The following is an 18,753-nucleotide window of genomic DNA, read 5'->3' on the forward strand; positions in this document are numbered from 1 at the left end:
TGTGGGAGGATCTAAACTGAGCTTTGAAGGATGCACAGGTGTTACCCTGATGAACTAGGTCATGGGGACGAACATTCCATGCAGAAGAAATAGTACGTACAAGGCAATTTCACTTTGTCAGACATGCCATCAAATGAAGACTATGTTTCCAAGATCAAAGTCTGTAGAGAACTACTCTGAATTTTAACAACCTCTTAATGGAAACTTAAAAACTCACTCAATTAGGTGGTAGAACACACTGGTCAAAAGTCAAAACATGGAGTTCTAGTCCTAAATCTGCTGCTAAACAGATGTTTATCTTTGGATACATCCCTTAACAGAATCAAAGAAGTTTATCAGTAAAATGAGGATAAATACCTCTCCCTGTGGACCTCCTGGAGACGGGATAAGAGAACTTCACAAAGTGAGAATATAGAAAGGCCAGTCAAAACAATGGGCCAAATCTATAGAGATGAAGTGGTTCATTTAACTTTTTATCAAAGAACAATTCAAATTTGCACAAAACCAGAATGGTATAAGGGACTTCCATGTGTCCATTACTGGGCTTCAGCAATTGTCAACATATGGCAAGTCTTGCTTTATTTATCTCCCCTACACATCCACCCTATATTGTTTTGAAGCACATCTCAGACATCATAGCATTTCACCCCAAAATATTTAAGTATGCATAAAGATGACATTTTTTAATAATGAAAAATTTAAAGTGCTACTCTTGGAACCAAAATGTCTAACCCACCAACCAATCAAAATGATAGTGTGTTTGTGCTTTGCTGCTTAACAAAACTTTGATACCACAACTCTTGCCTTAAACTGAAACTTAAAGTCTCAAAAAATGGAGGAGTTCATCCTCCCATAATTCACATATCAAAGGGGAAGATATTTTCTTTGAAGGCCACCCAAGCAGGTTCTAAGCTACTACTCCTCCTCCACTCGTAGAAAAAGCTCCAGCTCCTTTAGAGTCTGTCATTCATCTGTTCCTTGTTTCCTCTCCTCTACCGATTTGGTCACTATGCTAAGTGCACTGATGATGGTGGCTCCCAGATCACAGTTATTCTCTCCAGGTACAAAGACCCAGTTAGCATCCTGCCCTATCAGCCCTTTCCAAAGCCACAGACTGCTACATCCATTCCACTTGAATCTGCTGTGCCCATGGCTAACCCAGATTTTGTCATCATGCAGAACTGCTCCACCACAGAAGTCACATACACCAGTACCCCACTCTCTAGCCACTGTCTTCCACCCTCCTGGTTCTCCTCTTCCCACTCTATCTGCCTTTTGACTTCCAAGAGACTTCAAAGTCTTTTGATGCCCCCATTTCCTCCTAAGTATTTAGCCCTGACCTACCTGATCTGGACCTCATGAACTTTCAAATCATCCGTACCCATTAAAACCTCAGTCTCTCATCATGAGCCAGGAACTCATGAGTCATGACTGACACTTCCCTCTCCCTCATAGCTGATATCTAATCCATCACTGATCTTAACAAAAGAAATCATAAAACCATTCACTACTCTCCAACTCTACTGCCAACCACCTATTTTAAGCTATCACTATTTTTCACCTAGACTATTTCAATAGCATAGTAACTGATCTGCCATGTTCACCCTTGCTCTACTCTTTTATTATATCTATTTAGCAACAAATTTTATATTTATTCAGCAGCAAATATAGTTCATATCAAGTCATTCCCCTGTTTAAAATCTTTCAAAAGTTTCCCCTTGCTAAGTGAATGAAGTGAGACCACAAGAGTCAAACAATTAACCTGAAATTTTCTAGTTGATGGACTGGAAATTAAAACCCAGATATCTTGGACTCTTACTCCAGTAGAATCATTATCATGACTTATTCTGATCATCTTCGTTTTCTTATGCTTACAGGGCACTACTGCTCTGACGTCATTGTTTTCGCTGATTCTCATCTAGAACAGTACTTCTTGATGTCCTCTCCAAACTTTCTTATCAGAATCACCTCAGGGAGGTGTTTATTCTGTGCACACTCCCTGGATTTGCCCTCAGAGTACTTATCCTGTAGTTCTAGGGTAAGGACCAGGAATTTGTAGTTTAACAAGATTCCCAGGAGATTTTGACGTAGTTCGTCCTGAGACTATATACTTTGAGAAACACTGGCTAAGGATATCCTGGCATTTATCTTACTTCCCTTCCCCTCTTCAGTTCCTCTGCTACATAAAGACTCTCAACTGCACACAGTTAAATGAATAAGTTCAGTTTGAACATTAGGTATTACGTACACCCTTACTTCAGTAGGCAGCCATTTTATTTTCTTCATTCACACTTAGTACCTATGGTGGTTGGATTTACTGCTCTGATCAAACAAGACATACTGTTGGTTACTTCTGTTATAGGTTTACATGGTTTATGGTCCTTGAGACAACCACAGCCATATGTATGATCTTGGTCAGCTCATTTAATTCCAATGGCTGTTCTATGTGACGTCACTGGATTATGATCTCTAATGTCCCTTTTGATTCTTATATTTCTTGATTCCAGGAGACTAAATACTACCTCTCAGGTCATAAAGTCTTTCACATGGATCCAAAATTGGTTATGTGGCACAGAGAAAAGACCTTAAAATCTGAATATATTGAAAATATTCTACAGGCCTAAAATCTATTCATCAAACTCAAAAATTTTTTTCCACTGGTTCTGCCCGCACTTGACAGTTTATTTCCCCCATCTTGGCTATACCTACTTCATTCTCCTATTATATGTGTCATTTTCCCAAGAAGACATGTCCACAAGAATACATTTCCCAGAAAAGTCTTAGGAGATCAAAACAGAGGGAAGGTAGAATAGTTTACGTTTCTTTCAAGCCATCTGTCCATGGTAATTTGCATCTATCCAGTTGAAGGGGGTTGAGTGGCACAAACAAGGGAGGGTAAAAGAGAAATAATCAAGGCATGAGTCACATTGCAGTAGATGGCTAAGAGAACGGTGGCATTTGCTGAGCCACCATGATACCCATGGGACTAACTAGATCTAGGAAAAGGAGAAAGGGAAATAAATATTTTGTAACCTGCTAGGTGTTAAAAACTAGTTGTGTGACAAACGCATAACATATGTATCCTCCCCAACCACCAAAGTTAAAAGATCCAAAAAACAAAAAGAATGTATCTGTTAAAACTCTTTTCTTCCTCTCACAACTAGAGGCAAATCCACATCTTGTGCCTTTTGAAACAGACAATTTGGAAAGCCCTCTTTATGAAAAAGAATTTTTTAAATTATAAATAGCCAATCAGAATTAAAGTACTTATTTGGAACGAGAAGTCACAACTAATTACAAAATTTAAAAAGCTGACAAATACCACAAACATAACAATAAAAAAGCAGTATTTTTTAAAACCCACACCTCTATAATCCTTTTTTCCTACACTTTTGGCTTCATATTTGTGTTGGCTTCTTCATATGACAATAGTTTTGCCATATCATTTTCTATCTAGAGAATAGGAAGCATGGAAGCATCCACTAGCATGGTTAATCCAAATGTATTAATATTATTGATAGTTGGAAAGCTAAAGTAGGCAACTTCACACACTTGAAGTACAACTGATGCTTACAAAACTGATTCAGGTTTGTGTTCTACATACATAAGAATTCTGATAAATTATATTTTATGCAATTCTAATCACAGAATAAATAAAGTACTATGCATAGTTGTATACATTGTGTTACTGAGTGTATTTCTAACGGAAGAAAACTTTCTCTGTTTTTAGACATTAATGAGAACTGAATACTCTGCATACCATTTTGTACATCAGGGGGTTAAAGGACTTTTCCACAGATTAGTATCTGGATCCATACATTTCCAACCTTATTTCAGTACCCACGCACATTCAGTGCCAAGAACTACAAGACACATTCATATATCGATAAGACCTTTGGCTTTGCACCTTTGTATTACCATGCTGGATAAGTCAGCAGAGTGAGCAGTAGAGGTATTTCTGGAAGTCATTCCTTTACCAGGATGATTTAGCAATGATTTATCTATACACAGGACTGACTGCAAACCACATAAATATGTCACTGAACACAAACTAAATGTATCTCCCACTGAACTTTCCCTTTGCTGGATCATGAGAGAAAGTGTAAGAGATGGAATGACAGTGGCATGAGACAGCAGATATACAAGTCAGGGTTCTGCAGAAAAACAAAACATAAGAGAAGGGGGAGGGAGGGAGAGAGACAAAAGTGGATATTGGGAAGCTATCAAGTCTGAAATATTGAGGCAAAATTGTTTTTGCTCTGAGAAGCCTCAGTCTTTGTTCTTAAGGCCTTCAACTGATTGGGTGGGGACTACTCATATTATGAAAAATCATCTGCTTTACACAAAGTCAACTGATTTAAATGTTAATCAGATCTACAAAATATATTCATAGGACGCTAGACTAGTGTTTCACCAAACAACTGGGCACCGTAGCCAAGTTGGCTCATAAAGCTAATGATCCCATCAGTCTTAACCAACTTTAACCAACAGGTTAAACTCTCCCATTTTTACAAATATTATAGAAACACACTACTGTGTGAACCGATTGCTAGGAACCCTCCTAGGGCATTGGAATAGGCTTGTGCAATTCATATCCTACATCCAACCCATCAGTACATCCCATCAGTTCCATCTTCAAAATATACCCAGAATCTGATCACTTCTACTGAGTTCTGCTAGTTTTACCATCTTCTGTTGTAGCACCATCTCCTCTAGAATTTGTTCATCTCCACTTTGCGTTCTTCATTCAGAGAGTTGGTTACCTCATTATTTTTTAATTTTATGGAGGAATTTTTGGAAACAATTTTCATCTACTCAGCGGCAAAATTGCTTATGGTGTTTTGTTTTTGTTGGACATTTCCACCTTTTAAAAGATAGTATACTTTTATCAATACTGTGTCAGTTCCTTTTTTATTATCCATCCTTGAGTGATTTAGATTATCCTGTCTCAGCTATTTGCAGGAGATTCCCACGATGGAAAACGAGCCAGGGTAGCCTTCCATGTTTCACTATCCAAAAACTCTATCCGTAAAGGCAAAGAGATGGATACCTTATAGCAAATATGGCTCCTCTCTGAGGTTCTTTGTCTAGTCATGTTTTGTCGCTTCTCTGAGCCAAACTTAGTCTAGGAGGGCATCTGCCCCTGCTCTACTCATCCCAGTCCTTGGGCCTGTTGTTGCAAACGAGGGGATTAGCTTTTACACGTCAGGATGTACCAGTAACCTTCAGGAAGTATATTTTTGTTGAAGCTTCCTAAGATCTGCTGTGTTTTTTCTACTCTCAGTGCTTCTCTTCACTTCCCATGCCTTCTTCCCATTCCTCCCCTATCTCAAATACTTTTGGCAGCTGCAGTTTGGAGTCTGGAGATTATATCTGTCTTAGTAGATAAATGGAGCCCGGGGTGGGGTAGGGGGAGGGTGGGCGTTCCATTCTCCTTTTTGCTCTTGCATGATTTCCAAGAAGTGCAAGGGAAAATGCTGACTGATGCAGACATATTAATACTGTAAATGACCCTATTTTTGTTCATTACAATATCCTCAGAGCCTAGAATGGTGCCTGATATAAAGTAGGTGCTTACTAAATATTTTTTCGATGAATGAATAAATGGAGTGAATGAATGACACTGCATTCTACATTCCTATATCTGAGCTTTTATGGCTGCTGGAGAAAGATGAATAGTTTAGTGCTACTACACACTCAGAGGCTCTGGTTCTAGTTGAGAACTTCTGTCTTTGCCCTTGGCCAGTTTGGCCAGTTTCCTGTTCTCTGGAAAATACTCCCCACATAGCACTCTCCTCACACAGTCTGCAATTACCTGTCTCCCTCCCTCACAGATAGCGTCAACTCCCACTTCCATGTGAAAGCAGAGTTGTCAATTGGGAACCCAAGGCTCATATTAAACATATACAGCAGTAGGTATAGGGATGTATTGTGCAACATGCTAAAGATAATTAACATTGTTGTATGTTAGATATGAAAGTTGTTAAGAGAATAAATCCCAAGAGTTCTCATCACAAGGAAAACAATTTTTTTCTATTTCCTTATTATTGTATCTATGTGAGATGGTGGATGTTCACTAAACCTATTTTGATGATCATTCCATGATGTATGTAAGTCAAAGCATTACGCTGTACACCTTTAACTTACACAGTGCTGTGTGTCAATTATATCTCAATAAAACTGAAAGAAAATAAATAACAATAGATAGAGCACAGCCACTGACCACTCAGAAAGCACGTCAGCTTTCACAGCTGATACTGCCATGCTGGTTTAACCAGCTCAAAAGCAGCCTCAGGGACGATTTCAGCTTCCAGCCCTCTCCAACAGCAAACTTATCTACATCTCCACTCGGCTCACCATGTGCCTTCAGTCTCTGAGGATAAGGCATTCTTCTTCCAGATCAATATCAATCCCACCCTCTCCACTTTGGCTCTGGACTTCACCCTTATGTCCCCAGGCACTTTGATCCACCCATGAAATCTCCTCTTTTCCTTATCTGCAACCTCTCCTCTACTCTCCTGCTCAGTTCCCCCTCCGTATGTAATTAATGGGCTCAAGCTGCAGATTCTTTTTCTTTTTTCTTTTTTTTTTTTTTTACAAACTAGGGCACAGGTGGGAAAGAAGCTAGGATTCAGAAACTATCAGAACAAAGAGAGTGCCCTAATGCAGAGTCTCAGTGATTGGAATTTGGAATGGAGAAGGCTTAGACTGGTCATTTGGGGTGCTTCCTACCTCAAGCATCATTTGCTCTGGAAACTGGGACAGGGCTGAGTTCTTGAGGGTAGATCAACAGGTCCAGCTGTGGGGTTGCCAGGACTAACAGAGGCAGAAACAGGAAGGCTTAGGAGGGCATGACCGATAATAACAGTTGTCTTCAGATATTTGAAGGGTTGTCAAATGAAAAGGAAACTTTACATTATGTGGCCCCAGGGCTAGGACTGCAAGCAAGGGCTGGAATCAAAAGGGGTATAAGGTGAGGAAGAGCTTTCTATCAGAACTATCTTGAAAACAAAATGAAATGAGCTGCTTAGAGGACAATTAGACCTTCCTGATTAGAGCACAACAGTCCAGAAGCCAAATGATCACTAACAGGCATTCATCAAACCGCATTATAATTATTTAGTCACAACACTCCTTCAGGGCAGGGACACATACGATTTATTTTTGTATTCTCAGCATCGGGCCCAGTGCCTGGTTCAATGCCTGTTCTATAGTAGGTGCTCAATTAGTGTTAGTTAGTCATGATAAAAAATAATGGTAAGTTCTCAGTAAATGTTTCATAAAATAAATGTGTTAAAATAAGCACCATGAGAATGAGAGGACAAAATGATCTTTCCTAAAATGATATTCTGGTGGTTGTCATAAAGACAATATAAAATAATATATGTGAGAGCACTTTGCAAACTGTAAAGTGTTATACCAGCATTTAAGTATTTTCAGTGAGTTCATCCTCTTGGCCCAGCTGTATGCTAAGCCTTATGAGCAATTCAATAGTACACAAACCTAGGTCTCTGACTTTGAGAAATTCACAATTCAAGGAGACCAAATAAATATACATGAAACAATAGGGAAAAAACTTCAGTTCTGAATTGTGTGGTGCTGTCTATATAACAGCACTTCTGGTGTGCAGGGGGCCAGTGGCCCTGTTAATTTATAAGTCACTGCTGACATTCATTAAGACTTCAGTATTGATTCCAATAGTAACTGGGTTTGTGATCTTGGGCACTGTCATAGCTCATCTGTATTTGTTTCCTCATCTGTCAAATGGGAATAATTCGTGACTTACTTTGATCAAATGGGGAAACGTACTAGAAGGTACTTAGTCAAAGCAAACCACACTCTACAAATACAATAATGATCATCATTATACAAGCATTTCATGTCTCTGCTCTTGTGATACGTAGCTAATATTCAGTTTTCTTCCTTATGCTGGTAACTGATACTCAATTTATCCGACTTCCCCTTCTCCTTGGAGGGAGGATAATCGAGTCTTAGAGACTGTAGATGTACTGGCTGGGGTACCTGTTAAAATGAGGGTTAAAGCAGACACCCTTTGGCAGAGTGTACACATCTCGCTGCTGGGGATGGCAACAGGGTAGGGGTGGGGATGGAGGGTGGGGGTTAGGGAGTACAGGCGGGCTGGCTTGGTGGCAGTTGAGTTTGGGCTCTCTCCTGTGCCTGACAGGTGTTTCTCTTTCCTGGTTGAGCCTTTCCAGAAAGGGCTTGCAGGCTGGCCTAGGTGTCTGTTCTCAGTTTTCCTACGCTGCCTTCTTGCTATGGACTGAATTCTATCTCCCCATCCCCAAATTTATATGTCAAAACCCTAGCCCCAAATATGGCTGGATTTGGCAATAGGGCTTTTAGAAAGTAATTAAGGTTGAATGTGGTCAGAAGAATGGGATCCTAATCAGATAAAATTTGTGGCTTTATTAAAAGAGGAAGAAAGAGAGAAAAACGTCTCTTTCCATGGGCAAGCACCGAGGAAAGGCCATGTGAGCACACCGTGAGAAGGGGGCTGTCTGCAAGCCAGGAAGAGAGGCCTCACCGGAAACTAAACCCTGCTGACTCTTGCTCTTGGACTTCCCAGCCTCCAGAACTTTGAGAAAATAAATGTCCGTTGTCTGAGCCCCCCAGTCTATGGCATTAGCTATGACAGCCCATGCTAAGACACTTGCCAGCACACTTCAGGCACATGTAGATGTGCACACAATGGCCACGGAGGAAAGGGCTACAAATCAAGATGAAACTCCACCCTGATCTGAGGCCCCTAAACACAGGGAGCAGTGGTAGCTGGTGTGGGAATGAGTGGTATCTGCCTCCCTAGACAAGGAGCACTGCAACTGTTTTCCAGCAGGGGGTCGTTTGTGTTTTAAACTAAAGGCACATTTCTGAGCAAATCCCCGAGTCCTTCTGTGGTAAGTCTGGCTCGACTGAGCCATGAGAAGCTGAGATGCTGAAGCGAGGAACAGCCTGTTTCTTTTTTTAGTGGTCAAGTTCTGCAGAGGCCCTCTGCAGCAGATGGATTATTTCTGTACCTTCTTCTGCTATGCTTTTTTCCCCCCGTTTTTTTAGAACTAGAAAAATTAGAAATTGAAGATGATTTAGAAATTACACGATTTTCCTTTTTCTTTCATTTTAAAAGAAAATGAAATTGCTGCTTCTGCTTCTGTTCTCCATTTAAGAGATCTGTTTATTTCCAGGCATCCGAAAGAACAGTGGCTCCTTCAGACTATCACTTTAGCAATCAGTGCATCAAGATGGAATGAAAAACCACAGGTTTGGGGACTGCTTCCTGCACAGGCTGCACCAAGCTTGCTTCAACAAGCTGCCCAGGAAAACATTTGGTTTCCAGATGCTTTGCATGACAGGGCCCTTGTTTTCTCTCATGGTCCATGTGACCTGAGCTACGGATGCCTCTGGGATATGGTCAGAGCTACTACAGACAGTTTTCCAAGTAAGTATGTAAAGGTTAGGACAACAGGTAGGTGCCATAGGCTAGGAAGGATTCAGTGACATCTACTGGCCAATCTTGACTATCTTTAAGGCACTGCTTTAGAGTAATTTGGGCAGATTTCTAAAAATGCAGGGTCCTGAACCTCTGTTCCCAGAGGATATGATTGAGTAGGTCTGTTATGGGACCTGGGTATCTGGATATATAATAAAATCCCAACTTCTTCTGATGCACAGTCAGGATTGAAAACCCTTGCCATGGAGAGCCTCCAAAATTAAGAGGGGGACATAACCACAAAAGCCAACCTCCGCTGTCCTCAGCTAGATCAGTTGCAGACCCACAGTCTATCACGATTTGAAAAAAGGCTGCTATTTCATGCTTATGCTTGATCTGTAAGGCGAAATGGATGATCTGTCCTGTTTGCTTTCAGATGAAGGACTATGAGGTAGCACATAGAGCTAAATGGAATGGAATGTGCCATTTGCCTATTGCTATGTAAGTGCCATTTATTAAATATTTAATAAGTCCCCAGAGTGGGCAGGAAGGAATTTTCCATTCTACTGTTTGGTCAGATAAATTGGTCTTACCTGCTGATGTTATAACAGCCCCAGAACTTCAACCAAATTTTTCATTCTTTTGTTTGTTTATTTATTCATGTTTTGATTCAGATGCACTCACTCATTCATTTATTCATTCACTCATCAGACCATGTTTCAGAGATGGTGCTGGCTTTCGGTATATAATGAAATAGTGAAATCTCTGCCTTTAAGGACATGAATGATTTTTTTTTAAAGCAGAAGCTGTCTGGCACAGACGTTACCAAAACAAAGTTGCATATAGGGTGGACCATACACGTGGGCAGAAGAGGCAAGAGCCTCCAGGAAATATGTTTGTTATCATAACACAACAGTTATGTAGATACTGTTCTAAAAGTTTTACAGCTATTAACTCATTTTATCCTCAAAATAATCCTAAGAAATAGATACTATCATTATCTCACTTTATATATAAAAAAACTGAGACACAGAAAGATTCAGTAACTTACCTAAGGTCATGCGGTTATCAAAAGGCAGAGCTAGGAGTCCAAGCCCTTTTCTTAACCACTTTTCTATATTCCCTTTCCTTTGATATATGGAATTTCCACCATTAGAGTCATTGTTTTTACTCACTATAACAATCAACAATGGTAGTACTTATAAAACCTTAATGTGTATCAAGTTCTGTTAACCTAGATTGACATATATTGCCTATCTCATTGAACCTTTAGAATAACTATCTTCATTTTACAAAGAGGAAGCTGAGAATCAGAGAGGTTAATTCACTTAAGGTCACATAGCCAGTAGGTGGCAAAGTTTTGAGTTGAAACAAGTTCTATCTGAAGAGCCCACACTCCTAACTGCTACACCATACTCTCTTCCCCAAAATGGTGACATAATTAAGGCAATGTGACACCAAGAGGACTGTGGTTAAGAGCATACACTCTGGAGCCAGAATGCCTGGGTTTGAATCTCTACATCCTAGTAGCTGTTGTGACTGTGGTTTAGACCCATAGTGTTTTCATCTAGAAAACGAGGCTGCTGGTAGTACCTATCTCATGGGGCGGTTGTGAAGATTTCCTGGGTTAATATAAGAAAACACTTAGAAGAATGCCTGTCACATGGTCAACACTATATAAGTATTGGCTATTACTAGTATTATTCTTTGACAAGGAGCAGCCACCAGCCATCTCAGTATGAATGTCTATCAGACGTTAGCTAGCTAGTCATCTAGCAAAGCGCTGACAAGCTATGCTACAGGAATTATGGCGGGGGGTGCGGAGGTATTAGGAAGGGCATTCTAGACAAAGGCACACAGGTTACAAATAGCATAATGTGTTTGGAGTTGAAGAATGCAAGGTGGTCAAGACAACCAGGGCAGGATATATTTGAAGAAGTGTGTCCAAAGCAGAAGTCACATCATATGGAATTTTACATGCCACACACAGGCATTTAGACTTGACCTTCTGCAGAGTTATAGGTTTGAAAGCAGGAAAGGAACATGACCTGCTCTGCAATTTAGAAAAATAACTCTGGCAGCAGCCTGGTGGATGGAGGGAAAGAGTAGACTTGACGCAATTTGTTGCCAGAGTTGATTTTTTTTTCTTTTTCAGTGAGTAATAATGAATGCCTGAACTAGGGGAAATGGTAGTGATGAGAATGGAGAGGAGGAATGGATTGCAGAGGTCATTAGGAGATGGCATTTGCAGGACATAGTGAGTGTTTGAATGTGGTGGGGGAGGTATGGAGGGAAAAATCTAAGAAAACTCCCAGGTTTCTGGCCTGAGTGTCTTGGACAATACAGACACCATGAACTAAGAGTACACTGGAAGAGAAGAAGGTTTAAGGGGAGGGAGCGAGATCATTGATTTAGTTTGGGATGTTGAGTTTGAGGTGCCTCTGGGGTATCCAAGCTAAGGTGACCAGTAGACAGATGAATACATGGGTCTGAAGCTCAGGAGAGAGATCCAGACTGGAGATAAAGATTTTGGATTCATCAGCCATATGTTGTCTTTAAGATCACAAGAGTGGTTGAGACTGCATAAGAAGAGAGTATAAAGTATGAAGGCAAAAGGGGCAAGGAAAGAATTTTGGGTCACAGCAGCATGTAAAGGATGGGTACAAGAAGGAGGGTTAGTAATGGAGCTTGAGATAAAACAGACTGAGAGAAAAAAAAAAGAGTCAAGAGAGAAAATTTTTGTTGGGAATTGGGGTGAAATTTTGCTCATATTTAGATAGTATTGGTCTATAGTACCTGGGGATGTTGAAAATTTTCACTGCCAATCAGTCCTTTCCCCTCATGTGATTCCCTAGGGCAAGATTTGCAAAGAACAGTAGCCAAATGGGAGACAAAATATCACCTTAGTAGAAAAGCTGAACTATTTACAATGGCCAGGTTATGGAAACAACCTAAATGTCCATCGACAGATGACTGGATGAAGAAGCTGTGGTGTATTTATACAATGGAATACTACTCAGCCATAAAAAAGAATGAAATAATGCCATTTGCAGCAACATGGATGGACCTGGAGATTGTCATTATAAGTGAAGCCAGAAAGAGAAAGAAAAATATCGTATGATATCACTTATATGTGGAATCTGAAAAAAAAAAAGACAAATGAACTTATTTGCAAAACAGAAACAGACTCAGAGACAGAAAACAAACTTACAGTTACCAGGGAGGGAAGAGGGTGGGCAGGGATAAATTGGGAGTTTGAGATTTGCAAACTACTATATATAAAATAGATAAACAATTTTCTACTGTATAGCACAGGTGAACTATATTCAATATCTTGTAGTAACCTACAATGAAAAAGAATATGAAAACGAATATATGTATGTATATGTATGACTAAAACATTATGCTGTACCACAGAAATTGATATTGTAAACTGACTGTATTTCAATTAAAAAAATAGAAAAGCTGAAAAGTCAATGCATGGGTCTCTAGGAAATTCGGGCTGGAGTACATAGCTTAGGTCAGAGGCTTAAGTAGGGCTTCCACCACCTTCTAGAGCCTATCACTGTCTGGGTAGAATATGAAGGAAACTGCAAGAACAACAGAACCAAGGGCAAATTCTGTGACCCCTTGATCCAGTCAGGTGCCTGGAAGAGTTGACAATAGGAGAGAGAGAAACCCAGTTTAATGGGAGAAAGAAAACAGAAGAGAGCAGAAGAGGAGCCAGAGAAAGAAATAGTAAAACAGGCCAGAGATGGAGGAGAAAATGTGGAGAGAGTTTCAAGAAGAGAGTGGTCACCAAGTGTGTAAAGTCACCAGAGAAATCACATGGATAAGACAGCAGAGGGACATGCTGAACTTCTCTCCTCATTTTCATTTCTGATCTTCGCCTCCAAGCCCTGAGGTATCTGAAGTGGAGCAGGCTATCTTTCTTTTCTTTTCTTCTTTTTTTTTTAATTGATGTGTAGTTGATTTAGTGTTGTGTTAGTTTCTGCTGTAGAGCATAGTGATTCAGTTATACATATGTATATTCTTTTTCATTACAGGCCATTACAAGATATTGAATATAGTTCCCTATGCTGTACAGTAGGACTTTGCTATCTATTATATATATATAAAATGATACAAATGAACCTGTTTACAAAACAGAAACAGACTCACAGACATAAAAAATAAACTTGTGGTTACCGAAGGGGAAAGGTAGGGGTGGGGAGGGACAGATCAGGCTATCTTAATGAGCTCACTTTTGTTCTTTGTCTGCACCCTTGGTGTGCAAGGATGGTGGAATGTGGGGCTCTGACTTACAACCTGAACTGCCCCCTTGCATGTTAGAAGTTCTAGAGGAGGAGTCGTAAACTGGGAGTTGACAGATGATTTATTTGACCTGAGCAGTGTTTGCCAACTTAAAGAAATCAGGACAGTTCACATAAAAATCTGGATTTCTGTCTTTTCTTGAAAAATTAGAAGATTTGGCAAAGCTGGGCCTTCATCCTGAATGATTGTAAGTGTGGCTGTCACCTTTAGATAGACATGTCCTCTTTAGTTTGCCACATCCTTCCCTATCGCTGTATGTCCAGGTTACTTCATTCACTTATCTCAATAGCCCGACACTTGCCAAGTACAGAATTTGGGGAGAACACTAGCAATTAATAGATGGGAATTCACTAGAGAAAGGGTTGGCAAATTTTTCTGTAAAGGGACAGATAGTAAATATTTTAGGCTTTGCAGGCCATGCAGTTTCTGTATCAACTACTCAAGCCTGCCTTGTAGTGCAAAACCAGCCACGTAAACTAATGGGTGTGGCTATGTTCCCATAACGTTTTATATATGGACTCTAAAATTGGAATGCCATACAATTTTCATGATTATGAAATATTATTCTTTTGAATTTTATACAATAGAAAATGTAAAAAAAAAATCTTAGCTCATAGACCACACAAAAACAGGCTGCTTATGGGGGGAAGGTGGGTAGAGCTTGGTGGTAGAATGCGTGCTTAGCATGCATGAGGTCCTGGGTTCAATCCTCAATACCTCCATTAAATAAATAAATGTAATTGCCCTCCCCCCAAAAAGCTTAAAAAAGAATATAAAGTTCAATTTTTGAAAAATAATAAAAATTTAAAAATAAAACCAGGCTGCTTGTGCAGATTTGACCCACAGACTGTGGTTTGCCAGCCCTTGGCCTAAAGAATCAGTGTATTTAACATGGTAGCGGGCATGTAGATCAGAGGCCCCCTTTCCCCAGTTAGAACATGTAATATTGCATATCAGCTGGGAAAATATGGTTATGGCTGTAAGGAAAGACTGGCTTGGGGACACAATTTTGGATGGATAGAGGTGGGATACTACTTGGACATGGCTTGGCTCTATAAACAGTCTCCACTGTCTATGAAAGTCCCAAAGGCAAGGCAAAAATAAAGAACCCAGAAAAAGACCCATCTGAACCCAGTCAGGCAGAAGAAAGTGGGTGCCAGACAATGACCCAGGATCAGGCAGACTCTTATTAACCTCTCTAGCTTTCCTCCTTTTGATAAATGGCATGACCCAGGTATTAGGGGACTTCAAATGGGCAAGCATCTTAGAGAGAGCGTGAGAGAGAGAGAGAGAGAAAGAGAGAGAGAGAGAACAGGCAACTCTCATGAAGAACATACCAAGAATAAAAAAGCTATTAAAATGATTAAGTAGCCCCAAGCTGACTAATTTAAAGTAGAATAAGTCAGAAGGGAAGGTGTGTGTGGAGCCAGGGACAGAGAGAAAAAGGCTTTCTGATGAAGGCATGGTTCAACTTGGGCTGGAGTTTATAAAATGGGTATATGATAGAGCACACCTCTTGGCTAGCAATGCTTCCCAGGGACCTTGTGAGAATCCACTAGGGTACCATGTGGAGGGAGGTATGAACAAGTGCCAAAAGATGTCCCCTCATCTGCATGTAGAGACGGAAATGAGAATCCTTCCTGCTATCGGCCAAATGTGTGTGTCCCTCCAAATTTCATATGGTGAAACCCTAACCCTCAATGTGATGGTTTTAGGAAGTGAAACTGGTGGGAAGTGACTAGGTCGTGAGGGTAGAGCCCTCATGAATAGGATTAGTGCCTTATAAAAGAGGCCTCAGAGAGCCCTCATCCCTTCCACCACGTGAAGAAACAGAGAAAAGGCACTGTCTCTCGAACCAGGAAATAGGCCCTCACCAGACACTGAATCCGCTGGCACCTTAATCTTGGACTTCCCAGCCTCCAGCCCCGTGAGAAATAATTTTCTGTTATTTAAAGGCCACCCAGCCTATGGTATTTCGTCATAGCAGCCTGAATAGACTAAGATACTTTACTCCTAGCTAACTTAAAAAAAATCTTGGTCCCAATTTTCAAAACAATACAAGCTCCCTGTAGAAATGTAATCAGCATAGTACAGAAAAGTATTTTTAAAAAGCAGATAAAAGAACATTCCTTATTTTTCCTCTATCTAGACGCAGCCACTGTTCACGCTTTAGTCCAGTATTATGATCTGGTATCTTTAAAACACCTCTAGGTAGTTGAGAATTATATATAATATTTAGCTCGCTTTTTTCCACTTGATCTTAAAATTTTCTCTGTATCATTTCGCAAACATGCAGTACCACACCTCAGCAGGGTTGGGCATTTAGGCATTCTCAAAGGTTTTGCTACTATGAATACTGTTCCTACTGATATTTTTATTTATCAATATCTACACTTAAAATGTTTTCCTTAGGAAAAATATAGCTAGGAGGGGCACTAGAAGGTCGAATCATATAATATTTCTAACTTCTCGCCACATGTTTTTGTCTGATTTTGAAGACGTAAATGAGGACCTTCATGAGGGTTTTCATCTTCATATTTTCATATCATCATTTTTTCATTATCTTTATTATTTTTACTCATTTAACAATCATTTACTAGCACTTACTATATATCAAAGCTCTGTTCTTTGGAGTTTGAATTCTATCCAAAGAGACAAGATCGAAACACATGAAAGTTTACCAAATTCTATTGATAGGAATTTCTCCTACAGAAAGAACTGCAAAAGTTAAGAAATGTGAAGAAGGATATTTCCTGCAACTTTGTAACAGCAAAACAAAATGAAGCACCCACACAAACCTAACCCAAACCAAAACCCCACACCTGGATATTACTGAAATATTCACCAGTAGGGGATTCGATAAGTAAATATTGCTACAGCCATACATTGGAGTATTGGGGGATAAGTTACATCTGTATGGGCTGACATTTAAAAGTCCCTAATACATGCTATTCAGGAGAAGGGGAAGCAGGGAAGAACAGTATGTATATAGTACCCTCTCTATGTGTGTGTGTGTGAGAGAGAGAAAGAATATGAATATAAAGACAATTCCTTATTTGCTTTTCCTTAATCTTAAAAGCTCTGAAAACAGAACATTTTCCCCAAGAATTTAGCACAAATTTGTTTGGGGGAGAAACCTGATGCTAAGTGACATGTGGCTATTTGTTCATTTGTCCCCAGATAGTGTGACTATTCAAACACTATGCTCCTTCAATTTTAATGTGTTTGATTAATACTGAACATGTCTAATCTGTGTCTTTGCTGTCCCAAATCCCACTGTGGGAGTGACATACTCAATGTCACAGGCACTATATCACCATGTTAAAATCTTTAAAATGTTGAATTTCAACATATTTCTGGCCTCAAGGGTTTAGGATAAGGGATTATGCTCTGTAATATAGATACACATATGAATGCTGACATATATTTATTTTTTTCTGGATGATATCACATGCAATATTTTATAATGATCTTTGTGAAAGGGACTAGGGATGGTGGGGAGAGCCTTTTGCTTTTCATTTGGTACCATTCCATAGTTGGAATTTTCTAACTGTTATATGTGTATTACTTTTACCAAAAAAAATCAACAGAGTTAGAAGGGGGAAGATTATGTCTCATTTTTGTTTTCTTCTTTGTATATCTCCATATTTAAAATCAGTATAAAAGTAATTAAATTTTAAAAAGAAAATGTATTTAAAACTATAAAAATAAGGGTGGCTAAAATGGGAGAGCAGTCTATGATAGCAATTAGGAGGTGGACATCCCAAGAGCCACACGCATTCAGAAGCGTGAGTCTCTGTAGCCTATGAGAGCTGTGAAGAGCCTCTATGGGGCTGATGGAGCTTAGGTTAGACTTTGCATATATGTAGGATTTGGTTAGTAGAGATGATAGGGAGTTCAGATGGGGGATAGCGGTCCACATAAAGGCGAGAAAGTGAGACTGAGTCCCTATAATCTAGAAATTTGGGAGACTGAGTGAAGTGAGGGATACCACCTACCCAGAACGTACAAAAGACAGACGAGTGAAAGGTGGCTCCATTTCCCACTTATATTTGACCCTGAGTGTTCTTCCAGCAAACTGGAGGGTATGAAGTTACAATCTGTCTCCTACTCGCAGCAATCCCCAACCCACCATTTACTTCTATTCTCCCACTCCTTTCACAAGCCTTTCATTAAACAGCGTCTTTTAAAAATTCTCAGGTTGCCAGCTGATGCTCTAGAAACAGTTACCACTGAGATTTCCAAACACATTAAAGACATGCATGGAATCATTTTGAGGAGAGAAATGCCTTTGGAAATCAGCTAGCCCAGCCCCCTTGCATACTAGGAAGGGACTATGAGGTCATGAGAGGTGAAGCATCTTGTTAAGTTACAAAGCCCACTAATGCAGAGCTTCACATAAAACCCAGTCTTCCACCTTACAGACCAGTTTTAGCCTACTCTTCTTCCCTTTGTGTTTACTGGAGGTACAATTGTTACCCAGACTAGCCTGTGATCTGCTAAGACTCCAGCATGTTATTTACGTCCAGAAAAGGTGAAATCAACATAAAAGCTGTGGAGCTGGTGGTCACTGGAGAAGCATCATGCTTGTGTAGATCAGAGCCTGAGTACTAGTAAGTTACCATGGCAACATCTGGGCATGCATTTCAGGCTCAAGGGAGAAGATAGAATTCTCACATACTGCCTGGCCTCTCATTCTTGTCAAGATGGGATTTGATGCTCTAAGAGAATGGGCCTTCAACTGTCAAGTGTCGAGAGGGAGGGCAGGGTGGGGGTGATAAAAAAGCACACGGTCTCTTTTCTTCCTGTTTGCAATGTCCTTATTTTGAAGGTGAAGGAAGGGGTAAAAGGAAGAAAAGAAGGAAGAAAGGAAGGGAGGAAGGGCAGAGGCTTTTCTTTTCATTGGTGTTTTGCTTGTAATATGAAACACTGTGCTGCCATTAACCCTTCCTAACCTGGAAAAAACTGTTCTGGCTGTATCTCCTTCCTTAGAA

Source organism: Vicugna pacos, chromosome X, assembly GCF_048564905.1.
Source record: "Vicugna pacos chromosome X, VicPac4, whole genome shotgun sequence".
NCBI classification, from domain to species: domain Eukaryota; kingdom Metazoa; phylum Chordata; class Mammalia; order Artiodactyla; family Camelidae; genus Vicugna; species Vicugna pacos.